This window comes from Mobula hypostoma, chromosome 16 (genome assembly GCF_963921235.1).
Source record: "Mobula hypostoma chromosome 16, sMobHyp1.1, whole genome shotgun sequence".
Taxonomy (NCBI): Eukaryota; Metazoa; Chordata; class Chondrichthyes; order Myliobatiformes; family Myliobatidae; genus Mobula; species Mobula hypostoma.
In genome coordinates, this window is record NC_086112.1 from 47,277,735 (window position 1) to 47,299,094 (window position 21,360).

A 21,360-nucleotide genomic window follows, 5' to 3' on the forward strand; every position below is an offset into this window, starting at 1 on the left:
CCAGTTACAGGGTACATAACAGAGTCCATTTGTCATCTCACTTTTCCTGAGTTTAAACATTATTGTCTGGGTCTGATCCTTTCCCACAACTGACAGTCAAAGAGCACTACAACACAGAAACAGGCCCTTTGGCCCATCTAATTTGTGCTGAACCATCAACCCCCACCTGGACCATAGTCCTCTATACCTGCCCCATCCATGTACTCATCCAAACTTCTGTTGAGTGTTGTAATTGAACCCATATTCACCACATCCATTGGCAGCTGATTCCACACTCCCACCACCTTCTGAGTGAAAAAGGTCTTCCTCACTTTCCCCTTAAATATTTTATCTTTCACCCTTAACCTATGACCCCTAGTTCTGGGCTCACCAATCTGAATGAGAAAAGCCTGCTTGCACTCATCCTACATACGCCTCTCACCAAGTCTCCCCTCATTCTCCCAAGCTCCAGAGAAAAAAATGTTCTAAACTATTCAACATTTCCCTGTAACTCAGTTCCTCAGGTCCTGGCATCATTCTCGTAAATTTTCTCTTTGAACCTTATTGATATCTTTCCAGTAGGTAGTTGAACAGAACAGCACACAGTACTCCAAATTTGGCTTCACTACTTCAATTTAACATCTCAGTACTCTAATTTATGAAGGCCAATATGCCAAAGCTCTCCTTATGACCCTATCTGCCCGTGATATATCACTTTCAAGGAATTATGGATCTGTATTCCAAGATCCATGTATTCTACTGCACCCTCAATGGCCTATGATTCACTGTATATGTCCTAATATGGTTTGTCCTCCCAATGTGCAACAGCTTACATTTGTCCACATTAAATTCCATCTGTCATTCTTCCAGCTGGTACAGATCCCACTGCAAGTTTTGGTAGCCTTCCTTACTATGCCCAACACACATTACCATCCAAGTCATTAATTGCATCCCTGTTTTGTCATAATAGTTCAACTATTCCTTATATTGTTAGATACATTGAACAAATAATAAAACAACCAATTTAGAACATTTTTATTTACAAAGATAGGAAAGCATATGTATCAGTTAATTAACCTTTTATTTTCTCACAAAGGTGTCAATTCTGATGATATACGAGGGGTGATTGATAAGTTTGTGGCCTAAGGTAGAAGGAGTCAATTTTAGAAAACCTAGCACATTTGTTTTTCGACATAATCCCCTCCTACATTTACAGACTTAGTCCAGCGGCCGTGGAGCATACGGATCACTTCTTTGTAGAAGTTGGTGTGCAGAAAGTGGTCCACAGCAGGGGTGATTGTATGTTCGTGGTCTAAGGTAGAAGGAGATGAGTTATTAACTTCAAACTTGCTGCATAATCACTCAAAGAGTGAACTGCACGTGCATGTAATAAGAGCTGTATAACTCATCGGCCTAGGCCATGAACTTATCAATCACCCCTGCTGTGGACCACTTTCTGGAGGTCCAAGACGCCGACTTCTACAAAGTAGGGATCCGTATGTTCCACGACCGCTGGACTAAGTGTGTAAATGCAGGAGGGGACTATGTTGAAAAATAAATGTGCTAGGTTTTCCAAAATTGACTCCTTCTACCTTAGGTCACGAGCTTATTAATCACCCCTCGTATTCCACAATGTCACAACCTTGGGTCATTGTTAGAGTATTCTGAGGGCTCTGAGGTCTTTTGCTGTTACTGTTGTATTTTCTGCATTTTCTTAATTATAAATACATGTATTATTGTGCTTCAGGTATTTTATGTGCTATAGTTAGGTCTTCCCTGGTTTACATTTAAGTTGCCATTGTCCTTGGATATTTCCAATTAATTCTCCTCGAGAGTATTGCAGGTGTCCAATTAAGTATCCTTGGAATTTTGTCTCTTATCAGAATGGTTAAGCTTGTCAAGAGTCTGGAGTTTTAATTAGCTGGGCATGGATTTCTCCGTGCCCTAAAATATATTTAAAGGGTTTGGTGGTCCTTTTCTTGCCTTGTGAAGTTCTGGATGAGTTATCCGAGACCTTGTAAGTTCTACTTTTTTGTTTTGTCTCTTTTGTTAATAAAATTCCTAGTTTCCCTTCCCTTCTAAGTCTCTGTGTGATCCTGCGCTTGGGTCCGAAGATGCAGCTTGACAGTAATATGGGCATCTAAGATCTAATTGTGCAAGGTGAATATCTGAATTTTAATTAGGTAGAGAAGTCTTTTTAATTTTTTTGTATCTCCGTCTTTTCCAAATTTAAAACCTCTAAATCCAAATCCTGAATTTGTATGATGACTATTTTATATCTTTTTTTTGCTCTTTTAAATCTCTGTTGTTTCTTCGCAATATTAATTCTCTTCCTCTTGTCAACTAACATGCCAAACAAAGAACCATTCAAATCAATTATACTTTAAGGCTGATTATTATAGCTTAATACTTACCTTAGATGCCTACAGGTATTTCCACAACTTAGACCCAGGTATTACCTAATCTAGAGAAAATGACAGGCTGATTCCAAGAGCAAATAGCTTTTTCTGAGCTCTACACTTGGGGAGTGCTTTTTTACCATGAGTGGTCTCAAGTTGTTGCTTCTTGTATCTCTGCGGTCCTAGTTTTATACTGACAGTCCCCAGGCTGTGTCGGAGTTCTGTTTCTGGGAACTGCTCGTAACCTAATTTTTTTTGTAATTCAGAAATGAACTAAAGTAGTGTGTGGAAGAGGTTCACTCAGGTAGTTCAGATATGAGAGCAAGCATGCGCAGGAAGAATGGTCATCAGCACCTCATTGTCAATGAGTCTGCTCCTGCCCTGTTTGACTCGACCCAGCCACTGTTTGTGGCAGCTTGAGGGTTTGGTGGTAGTGGAGGGGTGAAATGGGGGAGAGAAAGCACATGGGAATGCCCCATTCTCACCTGAAACAAGGTGCCTACAATCACGCAGAAGTCAGCATATCCTTTCCCATCTATCAGTCTTCCATCCATTCTGCCAGTTTTCCATCTATCCCACCCACATCCTAGATGCAGTGTGTATTTAAGTTCAACATTCGTAATTCGCGTCAGGCCTATATGTTTATTTCAGATTTCCAGACTCTGCAGCATTTTTGACTTTCGCTTCTACTTTTTTCCATCCTAAGAAGAACCTTATTGAATCAGAGTGGCAATTTTTTACATCAGCCTTAAGGCCAATTTATACTCGTGCATCAAATCGACGCCGTAGGTACGGCGTAGCTGCGTACCCTACGCAGTACTCTACTCCGAACCCTATGCTGTAGCCTGACGCTCACCTCCCCAAAAATGTAACTATGTGTCGCGGCGACGCAGACCGCAACAACCGTGATTGATTTGCTTGGTAGCATCGCATTTCCTCCTACGCTGCAATAGCTTCCTATTGGGTGACTGAAGGGCAGGGAAGAAACTCTAGCTGCAATGCTTTCCATAAAGTTTAACAGACCTCTGAAATTACGGAGGACCCTGTGCTTGACGCCACTTTGTAGCTAGCTGTTACAACCTGTTGACTTCCACCTGAAGCTAAAACTCGAATAGTGATTGTCAGTCTCTGAGTATACTGTGCGTACACTGATGCGAAATAAATGGTTAGAGACAATGAACCAAATCGTCAAATCTACCTGCCGACATCTGAAAATATTTGGAATGCCTTTCCTCGTCCATGTCTCTCAGTGGCCGGACAAGCACAGAAAATTCACCCTCCTTCAGTTTCAGTCGCCATTGTTTGAAGTTTGAGTTTCTTTGTGTTGAGTTTCAACACAAAGAAACTCAAGACAGTGGCATAGGAACCCCACTGGCAACTAGCGTTTTGGCGGTGAATTGCAGAGAGACGCAGACACACCAACGCACAAGTATAAATGCTCACAATGGTGTAGGCTACAGCGTAAGCTAGTACGCGCAAGTATAAATCAGCCTTTATTCTGGCCTGTCTGACTTTATGGACAGTAACATCTCTAACATCCCTTGAGTCCATCTGGATCCAAACCCAGACACAAGCAGAAAAAGATCATCATGTGATAGATCTCTTTAACACTATTGAAATTGTTAAGGGCATGATCCATTCAGTTTTGAACTAGTCTACTGAAAATTATATCTTTCTGAAGAAAAACTGACATTTTTGGAGTGAAGCACAGATATCACTTGTGTAACGAAAATTATTTAAAAATTCGTTATGTGTCCTTTTCTGATTCAGCTCAGGGCATTCGCAAATGTATTTGCAAACAAAGGGAGGAACTGCAGACATGTTGAAGGCCACAAGAAAATGCTTTATTAGAACTAGCACAAATGCAAAGCAGAAAGAAAACAAGGGTCTACAGTAGTAATACAGAAAACACAATAATACTTCTCATCCACTAAACAAGCCGATCTATTTTCGCACAGCCTTTCCTCTCTCTCTTTCTTTCTCCAACTCTGACTCAACATACTCAAAAGTTCTTGATGTAATTATCCCTATCTTCTCCATCTCTTGGCACTTGCACTGGCCGTGATTAGCCTAAGACAAAGTTCTCCCTCTGCACCAAGAAATGCCCTTTTTTTATACCTGTCAAAACCCCTTACACTAATACTTTTCCATACATGTGGGGTGGGAAATTGCAACAGGTACTTCCATTTGTGAACTGGGTAAATGCATGTCAGATGGTCGATGCATCAGATATGACATTAATTGCAATATTCAATTGGCGAGTTGCCACAAAAAAATGGGTCATATTCTCTTACTTTGGACAATTTGGTGACCATTTACAAAAAAAAAATTGCATACTTTCGGAGAGCAAACACAGGCTTGCATTCAGAGCTTGTAAATCTTCCCTTTTCTCACTGTTACCATCAAGTCGGAGGTATAGAAGTCTGAAGGCTCTCACTCAGGAATTCAGGAACATCTTCTTCCCCTCTGCCATCTGATTTCTAAGTGGACATTGAACCTTTGAACACTACCTCACTTTTAAAATATTTATTATTTGCCATTTTTGCACAATTTTTAATCTATTCAATATATGTATACAGTAATTGATTTACTTATTTATTATTATTATTATTATTATTTCATTAGTATGTATTGCATTGAACTGCTGATGCTAAGTTAACAAGTTTCATGACACATGCTGGTGATAATAAACCTGATTTTGATTCTCATTCTGATTCATGAATTGCAAGGATTGCCAGTTCCTGAACATGCATGTTGATGCTGATCGTAATCCCTAGGCTCAGAGAGCCTGCATGAGATTTTTATTCTTATGAGGTCTGCTACTGATATTCTGAGGGAACAGGGCTGCCCTTCCATTTTTGACCTTCGACTCCTCTACCCAGAAAGGTGTGCTCCAGCAAGTTTCAATTCAGCCCTGATATAAAGATAGTGGAGAGGCTATCATAACCACTGGATTCCTTGAGATGAGGAACACAATGAAATATTCTTCAGATAGTGCATCACACTGAAGACGACGAAAATAAACCCATTGTAGCGCAGTGAGGTGGACAGTGTGGGAGAGGATTCTTGGAGACAGGAATTTTGAGCATTCGGAGAAGCATAGTCTGCTTAAGGATAGTCAACATGGCTTTGTGAGGGGCAGGTTGTGCCTCATGAGCCTGAATGAATTCTTTGAGGAAATGACAAAACAAATTGATGAAGGTAGAGCAGTGGATGTGGTGTATATGGATTTTAGTAAGCCATTTGACAAGGTTTCCCATGATAGGCTCATTCAGGAAGACAGAAGACATAGGATCCGGGGAAACCAGGCTGTGTGGATTCAGAATTGGGCTGTCCACAGAAGGCAGAGGGTGGTAGTAGATGTAGTGTATTCTGTCTGGAGGTTGGCGACCAGTGATGTTCTGCAGGGATCTGTCCTGGGACTCCTACATTTAGAGATTTTGATAAATGACTTGGATGAGGAAGTGTAAGGGTGGGTTAGTAAATTTGCAGATGACATGAAGGTTGGTGATGTTTTGGATAGTGTAGAAGTTTGCCGTAATTAGAATGGGCATTGTTAGTATGCAGAGCTGGGCTGAGAAGTGGCAGATGGAGTTCAGTCCGGAAGTGAGAAGAAGTACATTTTGGTAAGTTGAACTTTAAGGCAGAGTACAAGGTTAATGGCAAGAATCTTAGCAGTGTGGAGAACAGAGGGATCTTGGGCTCCACATCCATAGATAGCTCAAAGTTGCCGCAGAAGTTGATAGGCTGGTTAAGAAGGCATATAATGTGTTCAAGAGCCAGAAGATAATGTTGCAGCTCTATAAAACTCTGCTTAGACCACACTTGGATATTGTGTTCAGTTCTGAGCCCTCATTCTAGGGAGGATGAGGAAGCTTTAGAGAGAGTGCTGAAGAAATTTACCAGGATGCTGCTTGGATTATTTTTATTTTTTTATTTAGAGGTACAGAGCGGAACAGGTCCTTCCAGCTCAGTGAGCCACATTGCCCAGCAACCAGGTATTTAACCCCAGCCTAATCACGGGACAATTTATAATGACCAATTAACCTACTAAACAGTAAGTCTTTGGAATGTGGGAAAAAGCGGAGCACCCAGAGGAAACCCACGTGTTCACGAGGAGGATATACAAACCTTACAGGATGGCGCCAGAACTGAACTCTGATGCCCAGAACTATTATAGCATTGTGTTAACTGCCATGCCACCATGGTGCCCCCTAGGAGCATGTCTTTTAAGGACTAGTGAAGTGAACTATTTGGAGTGAAGGAGGATGAGAGGTGACTTGTTAGAGGTGTATAGAATAAAATTGCTAGCTACAATTGCAGATCAGCTTCTGCAGTGGGACAACACTTCCTGGCTTCCTACAGTTTATTAGTGACAAAAGGGAGACTCTCATATAGCTTAACATCAGCTAATTTGTACAACTAGTAATGGTAAATCTGAAAATGACAGACAGAACACTGAAACAATCAAAAGCAGCAATGATTACACAGATCTCTCAGTGCACGAAGAGGAATCATTCAATGTAGTGAAGTGGGATCATTAAGGATCCTTGCAGACAATAGCTGTTAATGAAATATAAATCCCTAAAGAACCATTATCAGTGATGTAATTGCAATCTAATTGAAGCTAGAATTTGTGATAGCTTGGTTTACAGGTGCATTGAAGCCATGCATTTATTTTTTACCTGTTTTTAAGTTGCAGATTTGAGTCTGGAAGGATCTGTTACCTGAGGGACTAGTAAGGTGAAAACTTCACATTGCACTCCGAATCAGAATCAGGTTTCATATCAGAATTAGAATCAGGCATATGTTGTGAAATTTGTTGCTTTGCAGCAGCAGTGCATTGCAATACATAATTAAAAAACTATAAATTACAATAAGAAATATATTTTTAAAAAATTAAATGGAGTAAGTAGAGCAAAAAGAAATTTAAAAAAAATAGTGAGTTCATTGTCCATTCATAAATCTGATGGCCGAGGGGAAGAAGATATTCCTGAAATGTTGAGTGTGTCTCTTCAGGCTCCTGCACCTCCTCCTCGTTGGTAGCAACAAAAAGAGGACACATCCTGGGTGATAGAGGATAGGGTGATGGATGCCGCCTTTTTGAGGCATTGCTTTTTGAAAACGTCCTTTATGCTGGGGAAGGCTAGTGCCCACAATGGAGCTGGCTGAGTTTACAACTTATGCAGCTTTTTCTGATTCTGTGCAGTGGCCCCTCCGTACCAGATGGTGATGCAACCAGTTAGAATGATTTCTATGGTACATCTGTAGAAATTTGCTACAGTCTTTGGGTGACACACTAAGTTTCCACAAACTCCAAATGAAATATAGCCGCTGTCGTGCCTTCTTTGTAACTGCATAGATATGTTGGACCCAGGATAGACCTTCAGAGACGTTGCACCCAGGAACTTGAAACTGCTCACCTTTTTCTACTGCTGATCCCTCTGAGCACTGGAGTGTGCTCCTTGACTTCCCACAGAAACGTTAAGTTGTCACAGGCATAACACAAAGTCACCTTCATCATCAGAAACAATGCCGCACACCAGGGCAAACAGTGATGCCGGCAGTGCAGGTAATAAAAAGATGCACTTATCCAGCTTTGCAGATGACTTTGGAAAGGCAGTCAATGATGGTAATCCGGCACAGTCAGCATTGTATCAGCATTCATCCAAGGAAACCTTCAAACACATGGCTTAAAGCATCATTAACAGTCATTTCACAAAATGAGCTAAATGAACTGGAGCTCCAACCAGGTCTGGATTCTCAATAATTGTGCAGACATAATATGAGAAAGGATTGTTCCCTCTACACCATTTGTCTCAATTAATATGCAATTGAGTTATAAAGTCATAGAGCTTTGCAACAGGCATCAGGTCACAGTGTCAATGCTGGCCATCAAAAATACCTCCCTGTACTAATTCCATTTCCCAGCATGCAGTCTGTTGCCTCCTATGCCTTGGCATTTGAAGTGCTTCTTAAATACTTCCTAAATAGTTCTTAAATATGGAAGACCACGGCCAGCTTTCTCTCAGGGTGATTATTCCAAATTATCAACTAGTTCTTCCTCAAATCCCCTCTGAACCTCCTTCCACTTAAACCTACGTCCTCTGGTCGTGGGCAGATCTACAAAGTGGACATATTTCTCATTGTTTAGTTCATCCATGCCCCTCAATTTTGTAGACTTCATTCAGGTCACCCACCGGCCTTCTCAGCTCCAAAGGGAAAAAAACCTACCTTATCTAGCTCTTCTCGTAGACGAAAAGTTCCATCCCAGGCCACATCCTGGTGAATCTCCTTCAAATCCTCTTCGTTATATTCAGATAAAGTATTGTAATTTAGCACAGAGCCAAGTAAACGTCACTGAGCAGTGAGCTGAACCAGTCTGTCCCTCGCCTCAGGCCCTGACCCCTGGCCCCTGACCTTTTCAATCTGGCCCTGCGCCTGAATCGATGTCCAAGCATTGGGTTCAATCGCCTCGATACACTCTGGTGACTGGACCCCGATGCTTGATTCAGCCTGTACCCGACCTTTCTGATCTGGCATGGCACTTAAATCGATTGAACCTCAGTTCTTCATCATCCTCAGCATCGGGCCCTCTGCCTCACTGCGGTTCTGGAACATCTAGCTGCCTCCAAGTCCAAAGGGAATTACAGACTATTACTTGCGTCTGCCAGAAAATGTGTGATTAACAAAGTGCTTAGTCATTTTCCTTATTTCGTTAGCCACCGGACAGAAGTCGCTGCAATTCACCAGCACCATCTTAAAACCAGAAGTCCTCTCTAAATGTGACGTTTCACACATTTCAGGATTGAATTCCAGCTATCATTTCTCTACCATCTTACCAACTAATCAATATCATACTGTGACCAAAGACTGACTCCCCACCGCCACTCCACTGCCAATGACACAGTCAACTGCCTGGATTCTCTTTTACAACTACAGTGACATTTCCTCAAGATCTCCATGAAATAACTGATCACAAATGACTTTCAACAGAATCCTCCGTAACACCTCAGGGCAAAGGGAAGTCTGTTCAGCATGTGCTTCCCCTGAATGCTCTGAGCAAGTAACTGACCAACGGGTGAAGAATAAGGGGGGGTATAGATTTTCATCACTCAGAATACCACACCAGGACTCTGCAGCTACCTGTCTCTGGTAACAGGTCTGCCAGATGATTTGCACAATCCTGCATACTTCTATCTCACACTTGGCAAAGGGAAAAGAAAGCTGCCTTTTCAACTGACACACTTTAAATTAATATGTTAACCGAAGCACGTATCAGCTTTCAAGAGCATAGAAGAAGAAATGATATAGATTCCACTTAAGGACAGCACTACATTATGTAATACTCTATAGTCTCCCCACACACAGCACATCTCATAGAATTCCTGACACATGACTGATTGAAATAAAAAGTTTTAATTCATAAACAATCAGTAAGAGAAAGGAAACTTACTACTTATACATTTATAACAGCCTTCATACTAATATTTCTCTTTATGCGTGCTTTCCAAATAGATTTATTGCACATACTACTACGACACTGTGCTCACGACTAAACTTTCTCCGTTGCCCCCCACCCACATTTCAGTTGGATGGATTATAATGTCCAGAATGTATGAAGCTTCTCAGAACAAATGGCAGTGTCCTTGGGCAAGGCCAATGATAAGAGGAGAAAATGAAGATATCCTGAGAGAGCATAGTCTTTCATGCCTCACAATGCCAGTGAAGATCTTGAAGCAGCGACCAAGCAACAAACTCTTGTGCTTGCTGCCGGTCACTGATTTCACAGCTGCTGTCAAGGCCTCTAAGCAGAGAGTTGTGGATAGAGCACAGCTCATCACCAAAACCAGCCTTCTCCCATGGATTCTGCCTATACTTCTCACTCCCTCAGTGAAGCAGACAGCATTATGAAAGACCCCACCCACCTTGACATTCTCTCTTCTCCACTCTCCCATCAGGCAGAAAATACAAAGGTCTGAAAGAATGTACCACAGACTCTTCTATCCTGCTGTTATAAGACTGTTGAATGGTTCCATAATGGACTCTTGACTTCACTATCTACGTCATTATAAACTTCCACCTTATTGTCTGCCTGCACTGCACTTTCTCTGTAGCTGTTATACTTTATTCTGCATTTTGATATTGTTTTGCCTTGTTCTGCCTCAATGCACTGTGTAAAGAATTGATCTGCATGAACAGTATGCAAGACAAACTTTTCACTCTATCTCAGTACAAGTGACAATAATAAAACAATTTCACTTCCAAGCTTCTGTCGGTAGCAAATGATCCCACCAAGGCAACAGTGTTCTCCCTGATGGCAATCGTCTGCTCCTGATTGCTAGTTCCCTGATCTTTCAGAACAGGAGTCCACTCTCAGTTGGCAAAAATCTTTTCTAGGTTGGCATCATTCACTTGTTGAAGAAACAGAAATCTGTTTCTGGTTAACAACATGCTGTTCCTGGGTGGCATCTCTGTTCTTGCTGATCAATATCTATTCCAGAGAGACAGGTGGAGCTCTGATTGGAACAGCTTTGAAAATCCACTGAGTCACCAAGACCTTGGATAGCCTCCTCCTATGTCTCCATGGAAACTAGAACCCGCTCTGTCAGCTGGTGCAACAAGGAAATATTGTTGCTGGGTACCACAACAGTGTAAAGCTCTTTCAGAGTTGAAATGATACACCTCCCCCACCCCCCCCAATTCCATGTGAACATTTGTGCAAGGCTAGAGATGAATTCCTTCATTCTTCTGATTATCTCTAGCATTCTGTTACACAGGATGGAAATGCTCCAAGTATTTGGACTTGTCTCATCAACACACTTTCTCCTTCACTACAAGGATTGGAAGGTTGTGTTAAGTAAAGTGGATCTCCCTCCTCCAATGAACCTTTCTTCCATAATACAAAGCACTTGCCATAGTGTTGCAGCTTGTTTATATGCCTAATGCTTGGAGCTCTGTCGTTATAGAAAACCATAGAAACCATAGAAAAACTACAGCACAGAAACAGGCCTTTTGGCCCTTCTTGGCTGTGCCGAACCATTTTCTGCCTAGTCCCACTGACCTGCACACAGACCATATCCCTCCATACACCTCCCATCCATGTATCTATCCAATTTATTCTTAAATGTTAAAAAAGAACCCACATTTACCACCTTGTCTGGCAGCTCATTCCATACTCCCTCCACTCCCTGTGTGAAGAAGCCCCCCCCAATGTTCCGTTTAAACTTTTCCCCCCTCACCCTTAACCCATGTCCTCTGGTTTTTTTCTCCCCTTGCCTCAGTGGAAAAAGCCTGCTTGCATTCACTCTATCTATACCCATCATCATTTTATATACCTCTATCAAATCTCCCCTCTTTCTTCTACGCTCCAGGGAATAAAGTCCTAACCTATTCAACCTTTCTCTGTAACTGAGTTTCTCAAGTCCCGGCAACATCCTTGTAAACCTTCTCTGCACTCTTTCAACCTTATTTATATCCTTCCTGTAATTTGGTGCCCAAAACTGAACACAATACTCCAGATTTGGCCTCACCAATGCCTTATACAACCTCATCACAACATTCCAGCTCTTATACTCAATACTTTGATTAATAAAGGCCAATGTACCAAAAGCTCTCTTTACGACCCTATCTACCTGTGATGCCACTTTTAGGGAATTTTGTATAGAAACCATAGAAAAACTACAGCACAGAAAATGCCTTATGTAGCATTTGAAAGTGTTGTTAGCTGTGCTTAAGTAGTAAAGGTCAGCAGCAGCTCGGGTTCCCATTGAATGAAGCATTTTTCACTGAAACTACCTCTGAATGTTTTCATAACTGTGATTAAAAAGCACATTTTGGCTGCACTGGGATGATTAGGTATAAGTTAATTATTCCAAACTGGATAGATGCTTCTGTTTGGAATAATCCAATTTCTAGGCAGTCTTATTAGCGATTAGTGATTAGTGATTAGTGTGTGGAAATATCTTTAAAGGTGATCTGAATACACAAGTCCATTTCTTAAAGGTTGGCTATTTTTTTCCTTCTGTGACTTACGATTTTAAAATTTTAATGGCTAACATTTACAATGATGATGGTCAATATTAATGCTGGTAAAGTAAATATAAATGAATCTGAAATCAACCTTGAGCAGACCTGACACTTAACAAATCCAATTACGACAAAGTAGCAATCAATAAAACAAATTGAATGTTGAACCATGTGGCTAAGAAGTACATATTAAAGAAGATCATGGTTAAACTGTGCAATGGATGCCTTGAGTGCCGTGTTCTATTTTGACTTCAGAGATGCAAGGAAAGCACTTAAGATATTATTTTTTATCTTTTGTGAAACTTGTCTGTGTTCAAATTACCCTCCACATTGGACTGCAAAACTGTGACTACACTTCAATTATAATTCACAATGGAACACCATAAAATGTATTTCACATACTGTACATGTCCAACTTTCTTGGGGACATTGAAACAATGAGCCACCAGATGGATCTTTTGCCAGGTGAGATTGGAAAAATTGGGGATTTTTTTGGCTTGAGATGAATGTAGCCAAACCTGCATCAAGTATGCATTTAACTAAACTTATCATAAAGGGAGTGAATGGAATTTTGTAGCCCTTACATATAAAAATTGATCATGCTGAATATCCCCACAGGCAAGGATTTGTTACAAATAAACTGTATGCTGAAAAGTAGCATTTGGGAATATTAATGCTCGGCTGACAGCCAGTGTGGAACCCATTCATTATTGATAAAACAAGAACCATCTTGATATTTTTGTGTGATAATAGCCAAACATAAATCACAATGATATTTCCTCAGTTTCAGTGGACTGGATAGCTCATAGAGTATGGTAGGGCACCATCTTAGTGTAGTGGTTAGCCCGAAGCTACTACAACTCTTGGCCTCAGAGTTCAGAGTTCATTTCTGGTGTCCTCTGTAAGGAAGGTTGCATGTTCTTTTTATGTGCACAAAAGCTTTCTCTAGGTGCTCTGGTTTCCTTCCACTGTCCAAAAATGTGCTGGTTAGTAGCGTAACAAGACAGCCAAGGATGGTGGTGAACCCAAGTGCAGAGTAAGGTCTAGAATTAGCACAGACTAGAAATAAACAAGACCACACAAATGAAATCCAAAGGTAAAATCACAAACACTAGTACGAGAAATGGGACTCTTATGGTTGAGCACTGAGTGCTCAGCATGAGGCCTTTAAGTACAGACTTTCCATGAAGGAATGTGGCAGACAATAATCTAAATCCCTGTCTGTTATTAATATAGGAGGTTTAATGGAGATAGTTGTCCTATTATACAATACCAAAACTTTTGTGCAGCATAGATAAGTATTTAATCTAAAATCTGATAGTTAATTTAGGTTGTATCCTTTGCACAGAATTTACAGAGTCCCCAAACTTATATGCATGGCTGCAGCTGAACATCACAGTGATTTTAATGGTGTACGATATATACAAATGTTTGTACTTTGATGTTATTTGCATAAAAATAATTTGCCCAGCTAAGATTTGTGAACATCACCGGTTTCTATCACATCAGACTATGTCATGCAATAGATCAGGGAGATCATACCTCAACAACTTTTTCTTAGAATTTACTTCTGCTTTCTTCACTTCATTCTGGGCATTTTCATCTCCATCCTCCACCTCTTCCCACTTTTTTTTTGTCTTGTTAGTCTCCCTTCTCACTGCATGACACCCATATGTCCCTTTATTAGGGACAGGAAGAGCCTCTGATATGTCAAACTGTTGGGTGAACAATTAGTTTTGCCATATTGCAGATCATGGTCTTTCTTGCGGGTTTTGCTATTGCTAGCTTGGTGGGTGGTAGGCGCTGATTTTTTTTGCTGAAGGGGGGAGGGGAGGGTCATTGCTCTGCTGTTGCTTGTCCTGGGGGGGGGTGGAGAAGTAGGGGGCTTTGGCGTTCTAACAATTTTACTGTCACTCATTCTTTGGGGTGCTTCTATTTCCGTGGATGTCTGCGACAAAGAAGAATTTCAGGTTGGATATCGTACACATTCTCTGATATTAAATGAAACCATTGAACTATTGACGCCTTGCTCCTCAGTGTCCTGACTTCAGATTCACCCACTAACATTTCAAGATCTGGCAAAGTAAAAAAAAATTAAAAATTATTAAAAAGCATCAAAATGCATAAAGCATTTTCACCATTAAATGCTATGCACAGTTCCAGTGAATAAAAAAATTAGGATTTTTTAAACATAAAAGAAAGTAAACATCAAATGCAAATTTCTAGGCAATGTAGTAAGGTCGAAAACATAATTTAAGAAACAGTAGGATTCCGTGTGGGACACTAGGTGGTAACTAAGTTTACATGACATTCATCAAAGACCATTAGATCCCTCAAGGCCCCTCTGCCATTCATTGAAATCTTCTGAGCTTGGTTAATGCAATGCCTCCTCGCACATGGTAGAATTAGACTTAAAGAAGGACATGAGAAGAGAATGTGGCGGTGCTGTGGTTCTTTTGTCACTATTCTAAATTTGCTATAAACTGCAGCACACTGAAGAATTTGTTCAAGATCTTTGATGTTGCTTTGGTTTTCAATTTTAACTGTAACACGTCTTGCTTTGGTCTTTGCAACAGGGCAAGTGTTGTACTTCTCTGACTTCTTCAAAAGTAACGTCGGGTTATTCTGGAATGATTCGAGCTTTTGCTCAAATCACGCTGCCTGCACCTGTATTACATCGATGATAAAGGGTAACTTGTAAGAGACTTTGATGGACGGCTGTATCACTTTAAAATAAAATAATTGCAATGGTTTGCGACGCTTCGAAACTGTTCTTTGCAGCAGACTGAAACAATTGTCCCCATTAAATTAACCGGGACAAGAGATTTCAAACCGAACAAAAGAAAACTCGGGGCTTTAAATTCCCGCGCGTGCGTACAAATGAGGAAAGTCATTTGTTTCGATGCAGCGGCTCGTATGTGCATAATATTAGTGAGAGACGTGCAAGCATGCTCTTTTCGCGGCTGCCTCCCGAACAGAGAGCAATGTTAGAGACACTTTGTGGCAGGAAGTCGGTATTACCGGCTTCAGTTTAGCCTGAACTCCCGAGTGGGAGCTCACAATCTGGCAGAGAGGAAAGGGAGGGAGTGAATGAGATTCACCGCTGGCGCTGCTGCAGTGAGTGCTTGTGTGAGACCGTGAGGTGGAGTTTGTTTGCGCCCGGGACACGCACTAAGACTCCATAATTTTCTGTGTATAAAGAAAGGTAAAGGAAATTGATGTCTTTTTTTTCCCGGCTTAAGTTGTACGTAGTCGGTCTGGTTTTCAGAAATGGAGTGGCGCCGGGCGAGGTAACGGAATGGGAGAATACGAAGGGAGAAAATGCCGAAGCGTGAATGAATAAAGCGAAGAGCTGGAGAGAGCGGGCGGGCGGGCGACTGCAGCAGTAGTTCCTTTGTTTAAGCACGCACGATAGAAGGCGAGTCTAGTCGCTGCCGTGGAGGCAGATTGTGCGGCATCGGTGCTCTGCAGAACCCATGCCTCTATGCTGTTGTGATTTATAATAATTCTCTGATGCTGTGGGCGCTCAGCGACTTTACCGAAAGCGGGATTGTGCTTTACATATTTGATTTGCCAGACCGTGAAGGTTTATGTTGTACTTGCCTTCCCACATTCACTGAACCGTCTTTACCGTGTCATTGAAGGTTTTGTCGAAACAGGAGGGGAAAAAAATGCTCGTTTTCCGTAAATCGAATGCATCAGTAAATGTATGCCTTGGGAGGATGTTAATATGTAATTTTGTTTGGCTGTATAACGGAATGTTAGATTAAGTCAGCTGGATTCGAGTTCTGTTTTTGGAGTCGTATATTCCGAACTGCAGTTTCATTACAAAGGATGTAAATGTTCTGTTCACGGTCAAGCCTAAATATATTTTATTTTTCCTGCAACTTGAAATCTCTGTGATTTTAGAACTGGCAGTTGATGGTGCCTCCACTGCAAATTAATACATCTTGGGGTATGATGTCAGTGTGATGGATATGGTGCATGGAGGAGAGGCGGCTGCACTGTTTCTGCTGTCATCAAGACAGACGTGTATAAACAAATTATTGAGGGATTATTTAAAAATTCAGATCACAGCATCAGCAGACCATGTACATAACCTATGCGTAACTTTGAAGGAATTGAAGGCTTCTAAACTTTGTATTTTGCGATCTGTAACTAAAATGATACATTTTAAATTGAACAGAACACCATAATATTATATGAAGTCCAGTTCTTTGAAGGGCTGCAGAAAGGTTGAAGGGTCTCGGCCCGAAACGTTGACTGTGCTCTTTTCTTTCCCCCATAGATGCTGCCTGCCCTACTGAGTTCTTCCAGCATTCTGTGTATGTTTCTTGGATTTCCAGCATCTCAGATTTTTTTTCTTGTTTTTGGCTGGGTAATAATCAGGTTAAGTCCTCTCAACTAAATGTTGTAATGGATATATTGCCACATAACCATATCGAATTGCACTTCAGGTTAAGCATATACACATTTCAAATCAAATGATTATTTGCACTTCTTGAAATATAATTAATGCAGTATTGAAATTCTATTTTCTAATTTCTCCTTCTGATGCCACTAGCCTGTTCAAGAATGTGGTTTCAAGGGATTGGTCACTTAGTAGGGTACCATTAAGCATTCTCTTTCCCATTTCTGGCTAGGTGAGGCAAGTCCAAGCCTGATCTTATACAGATGTCTGATTTCAAGTGAATTAGTGATGGGGAATCCTGATGATTGTTGTATCTTTCATCTGCCCCTCTCCACCCACAGTCCCAAGGCTGCTGGCAACAACTCTAATGGCCTTAAAGTTTCGGCTGAGATGAATTACCAAGCACATTGAGAATCAGATCTAATGTGATATTAACCATTAGATCAGATGGAGTTTTTAATGACCAGCGAAAATATATAGCCTTGGATTTCTTGAAGTCAACCAATGAAGTTGCTGTCATAATCAAGGCAGTTAATTTCCAAATGAGGTGTTTCATTAACATTGCATCTATTAGAAGAACTCTCCTTTGAAGTTCACCATCATGCCAGTCAATTGTTGTACCTCTTCAGGACATGAGCCAGAGTATAGTGATGAAAGTACTATTGGATTGGCGCATAATGATTGTTGAAAGATGAGGATGTTTTAATGGGCGTGCAAGGTGCCTAGAAGGGAAATGGATGTGTGATTGGATAAGTGTGTGATTGATGTTGTTCTTTGTTGGTTGCAAGTTCAGGGAAACAGAAGTGGGAAGATTGGCTTGGAAGGGAAGTAAAACATGAGATAATAGAAACATTGGATAGACTTCAGAGTTTGTGGATTGGCAATAGTATTTGGTTTCTAGCATGTTTAACTTGTAATGTAGAACAATCTGAGGTATTGGACTAGCTTGCCAGAGATGACAAAATTTATTACCTTTGTACATTGTATTCCGTGCCATTCAGCTAATGCATGCACCTTAATGCTGCCTCTGCAATATTGTTTTAAGATTAACAAATTTCTGCAGATTTGCAGACTTGCAGTTGCTATGTTGCTGTCTTCCATTTGTGTAAGTCCGCAAGTTTTATGTGGATAGGTTGAGTAGATAAAACATGAAAGTGATAAATTGCTTTTATCTCACAAATTAGGATTGTGAAATGCTGACACCACATTAGACTGCTTGGCCAAATTTCAGAGCTGAGTTGGAAAAGCTTTGTATTGTTTTGGCAAAGTTCCACGAGTAATTCTGGGTTTCTTTCCACAGAGGAATTGCACTTGCCCTGCTTGGCTAGAGCCTTGGAAACCAAAAAATTATTATTTTGAGAAAGTTGGCATTGGTGTAAAAGTGGTAGAATTCTTATCTTCAAGTGAGAAGGTCATGGGTTTAAGATCCCTAGAGACTTACTCTTGGTTTGGTAATACATTCCAGTACCTAGTGACTTTGGAATGAAACGGTAAATTGGTTTATTATTGTCACATGTACCAAGATACAATGGCAAAGCTTTACTGTCCATACAGATCAATTCAGTACCACAGTGCATTGAGGTAGTATTAAGGGAAAAATTGTAACAGTATGCAGAATAAAATCTTGCAAAGAAAGTACAGTGCAGCTGGACAAAAAGGTGCGAGGTCATGACGAGGTAGATTATGTGGTTAAACCCATTTTATCAATCTAAGGGGACTATTCAGTAGTCTTAGAACAGAAGGATAGTTACCCTTGAGCCTGGGTGGCATATGCTTTCAGACCTTTATCTTCTGCCCAATGGGAGGGGTGAGAAGAAAGAATATTTTGGGGTGGGGGGGGAAGAAACTTCTTTGACTATGTTGGCTGCTTTACTGAGGCATAAAGAAGTATCTCAGTTTATGGCACAAGTTGCTGCATTATCCATTTCCAGGACAGTCAGCAGTAGGTAAATGCAGATCATGTAACGCAAAAAATGCCGGAGAAATTCAGCAGGTCAGGCAGCATCTATGGAGGGAAATAGACAGTCAGCATTTCAGGTCAAGACCTTTCTTCATCTTAGCACCATATAATCTGTCAGCAGAAATTCCAATACAAATCGTGCTGTGCCTGAAGAACACGAACTTGAAGCACAGAAAGAATCCCAGATGAAGTGATGCCACAGAAGAGCGCCAAGATTTTGGTATCTCTCTGTGCTCACAGAGTACCTTTCCAGGAGGGAGAGCGCTGATAGAAACAACAGCAAATGGGGTCACTATGATAGTATGTACATGGTCATATGATACTGATAAATTGGTTTGTTGTCACCTGTACAACGGTACAGTGAAAAACTTGCAAGGTTTTCATACAGATACATTCATTAATACGTCACTACGTCGCAAGGTAGAACAATAACAGTGCAGAATAAAGTGTTAGTTAGAGTGCAAGTGCAGTGTAGGTAAAAGGTGTAAGATCGTAACGAGGTAGATTGTGAGGTCAAGAGTAAGGAACCATTGAAAAATAGTCTGTAACAGCAGGATAGAAGCTGTGGTGCATAGGTAAAAATCGGCGAGGCTCAAAGGCGACGTGTCAAATATCTTTAGCCGCCTGAGGAAGATCAAGGTCATGTTAACGTAAGTTAAATTGTGTGCATCTACCATCATCTCTTGGGCAAATATGATAAATCCGAAGATACTGTTTTTGAAGGAAAACAGTTTAGAGATATTGGCCCTGAAATCAGGGTTAAATATTTAGTCTGAGTCAGTTTTACTGAATGCTGCATCATCGTTCTTTTATTGTCTGTAGACCATAGTTCTGTAAACTGTACCCAATAAAATTGTGGGACTACCCCACCAGAAAGGCTACAGCAGATAAAGAAGATATTTCACCCCTGCCTTATCAAGGATAATTTAGAGATTGGCTGATCTTCCTAATCAGGACTAGGACTGCAAGACCTGGTAACAGCTTCTTTGCTCAGGCTGTGACACTAATGAATACCTTGCCACCACTGCGGTTTCCTCACTAGGACAGCGAGATGTTAACTGTTTACCTGTTCTGAGCTTTGCTGTAGGTATTTTGAATTATATTTTAATTTATTTATAACATAAGATTTTGGTTTCTATGCTGTGTGGGTGCACTGTGGTCCAGAGGAATGTTGTTTCGTTTGGTTGTATGTATGTACAGTCAGATGACAATAAATTTGATCTTGCCAGTAGTGAAAAGGAATTTCAAAAGTGTATACAGTTTTATCTTGCCATCATCTCTCAATAACTAACAGTACAAAGTTACTTTAATAGCTCTAAGATGCTTTGGAACATCCTTAGATTATGGAAGGCACTATATAAATGCAAATACAATCTTGAATCTCTGCCAGTATCTGAATTTGACAGCTGGGCATTGCTCTCAATCGACTTGGCCTTTCTGGTTGTGTGTAATGGAAGGTTGAGTCTAGTACATTGTTTCATTTGTCCTTGCATGTTGTTCAGGCCACTCAGTTGGTAGGTTTCTCCTAAAACATAAAAACAAAAATTTGAAAAATGTTTTTAGTTAAAAATTTAGTTTAGAGGCAATGCTTTAGAAAAATTTTAGCAAAATTATGACTAGCTTGAAAAGTTTAATTGTTCTGCAAACAGGAAAGGAATATATGGAGGGAATTGTTTATTTTGGGTCAACAATATTGTATTTTCCCTGAATATCTCGAGTAGCTTGGCAATGTTAGGTTTGTTATTTAAAGGGATCTGGCAGTGCCATTTATGGGATGATTATTTCAATATGTCTGAACAAGTATCTTGAGTGTGGGAGTGCTTGGTATTCATTCTGGGTACATGGATGTTACTGCCAGAGCCAGCATTTATTACCCACTTTTAATTGCTTTTGAACTGAGTACCTTGTTAGCCCATTTCAGAGAGCATTTAAGACTTGGCTAGGTTTGCAAAAGATGGAATAATTTCCTTCTGTTAAAAAAAAAACTGGCACTCCACTTGGCACTCCCTGTGAATCGCTGATTGGATGTAGTGCTTGTCATCCTCCTGCCTGAAGTTCCAACCATATGTGAAAATAAGCATCTACTGTGTCTGACAGACCACCTGCAGACTACAATCTCTCTCTTCACCTTCTGGAAGCTGCTATCTCCAGTCTTTATTTGGCTGCTCAACTTTCCCAAGCCTGGAGATTTTTTTCTATGATAACCGGCTTAATGGTGGGCAGCTTCCATCATATCTAGCAGGAGGTGTTGAGAGAGATTGTAGGTTCCATACGAGTAATCAACCACTGGCAGTCCTTGGCAATGGGTTGCGGTCAGCATGCTGGCCAGAGTGTAACAACGGCTCCACATCTCATCACTGGCTTTGACCCACTCAGCTCTCTTCACAAGCAGCCTCTCCGTACAGAACAGTGTAATTCTGTGTGGTCACATTTCAATATTAGGCATCTATTCTCATAAGTTCACAGTTGAAGCACTTTTCATCTGAGAATGACCTGAATCTGCTCCAATCTCCCTACCGACACAATAGGCCAATAGTAGATGTCATTTAATTGGCTCTTCTCTCAGTTTTGGAACACTTGGC

The 21,360-nt window shown here is 40.8% G+C and overlaps 1 protein-coding gene across 6 annotated transcripts in view; it reads left to right on the forward strand.

Moving 5' to 3' along the window:
- Positions 1-2,023: 2,023 nt before the first annotated feature.
- Positions 2,024-21,360, forward strand: part of LOC134357381 (spindlin-Z) — a 120,184-nt gene continuing 100,847 nt past the window's right edge. For 4 of the 6 annotated variants that reach the window (XM_063068892.1, XM_063068889.1, XM_063068894.1 and 1 more), the window contains exon 1: positions 15,376-15,612. The gene's annotated coding sequence lies outside the window, so the exon portion shown is untranslated. Of the gene's footprint in view, positions 2,140-15,375; positions 15,613-21,360 lie in introns of those variants that run through there. The other 2 variants (XM_063068890.1, XM_063068895.1) reach the window with 2 other exon arrangements.